We start from the raw sequence: 1,783 nt of genomic DNA, 5'->3' as shown, positions 1-1,783 counted from the left end.
ACACATCCACACGGTCGCCCGAATAGCCTGAGGATCAGGTATTAACTCTTACTGTAATTTTAACGACAAGGGACTGAGGCATAGAAAGGGTTAAAAAAACTTGCAGGGTCACATAGCTGGTAGAGTCATTGCTGGACCCTCAATTAGCAAGAACCCCCACATCTGTTCCTGAGGCTGCTTGCTGGACGCCGGACAGAACCCTCCTCTCTCAGGGACTGGGGAAGGGCGTGGTTGTGCGGCCTCAGTTTACCAGAAAGCCCATGACTGGGAGCTTGGATCTGGCCTCGCAGGGACAGGCGTGACCTGGTCTCTTATGGGGATGGACGTTGACTGGAAGTCTGCTCTGTGCCAGACGCCGTCCTGAGCCCTCCACGGCTGGCCCGTCCCGGAATGCTCACGAAGGCCCTGGGCGAGCAGGCTGCCCACGTCGTGCCCGGGAGGATGGGGAGGCTGGGAGCGGAGGCCACCTGCCCGAGTCACCGCTGTGGGAAGGCTGAGCCGGACTCAGTCCCGGGCCCGTCGACTGTCAGCTTCTTTCGGCCCTGGTGTCACCCCTCTTTCGGGGCTTTTCTGGTCCATCTGTCTTCCCAGGACTGTTAGGGGCAATGTGGTCACTGACGTGTATTTTAATGAGCGAATGTTCCACAGAGAATTTCTTGAGCTTTGTTCTTACCCCAAAATATCAGTGAAGGAAATGGCAGGAATTCTCACCAAACTTAAACTGAGATCGTTCCTCACCTGTGTTTTTCTCGCGCGTGGTTGGTTGACTGTTATGACGTGACGTTAGTGTAAACCGCGGGTGACAATGAGGGACAAACACAGCGAAGTGCGTGCCGCGCAGTCAGCTCTGTCGTCAGGCTGCAGGCTGCGTTTCGGGTTATTGTGAAGGAGAATGGACACTTCTGAAATCTCAGTTAACTTCGGCTCCCGTCCAGAGTCCAGTTGACCTTTTAGCTTAACGTCCGTTATTATCACAGAGGAAGAACCCTCGGTCCCATCGCTGTGTTTGGAAGCGAAGCGTCCGTGAGGGGCTGGTCGCCGAGCACTTGATGGAGCAGGAGCGGGCGGAGGCCGTGACGGCGGCAGGGAGCCCTCAGCCTGGACTGTGGAGCCGGCAGAGTTCGGGTGCCTCCTTCCTTCTCCTCCTCGCTGCCTGTCACCCCTCGTCCGGACCTGCCGCTCCTGTCTGCTCCAGGCCCTGACTGAACAGCCTGGTCACCACGAGCACTGGCGACTTGCTGAGTTACGTCTTTGAGAATATTCGCAGTTTCCAAAGGAGGTCAGAGGGAAGGCTGAGTGTGTGCAGACGGAGATCGGGGTCTGAGAGCAGGTGACAGTGGGTGGATCAGGCAGCTCCGGACGGTGGGGAGGCTGCGCTTTGCGTGCGGGCCTTAGCGTGTGCTGCCTGTGCTGGGTCTGGGCTCCCGCCTTCATCTTGCCTCTCGTCTCATCTGACTCTGTGCCAACGGCAGGATGAGTGCCGGCCCTCAGCTTGGGGCGTGTCTGCCCACTGCCCGTCTTTCTCTCTGTGCCACGAGTGGGATGGTCTCTTTTCTCTCCGTGTGCCCTCTTGTGCTCTGTCCCTGATCCAATATGACCCAAACAGACATCTCAACAGAGCCCAGATGAAAAACCTCCATAATTTCCTAACATTCTTCGAGGAATCGGCAAACTCAGGCCCTTGGTCCAAATTCCGGCCAAAGCCTGCTTTTGCACACCCAAGAGCTAAGAATGGTTTTCACATTTTTAAATAGTTAGAAAAAAAGCCAAAAGAAGAATACTA

Source organism: Equus przewalskii, chromosome 5 (assembly GCF_037783145.1).
Source record: "Equus przewalskii isolate Varuska chromosome 5, EquPr2, whole genome shotgun sequence".
Taxonomy (NCBI): Eukaryota; Metazoa; Chordata; class Mammalia; order Perissodactyla; family Equidae; genus Equus; species Equus przewalskii.
The sequence above is the reverse complement of the archived record's forward strand: the minus strand, read 5'-3'. Positions refer to the sequence as shown.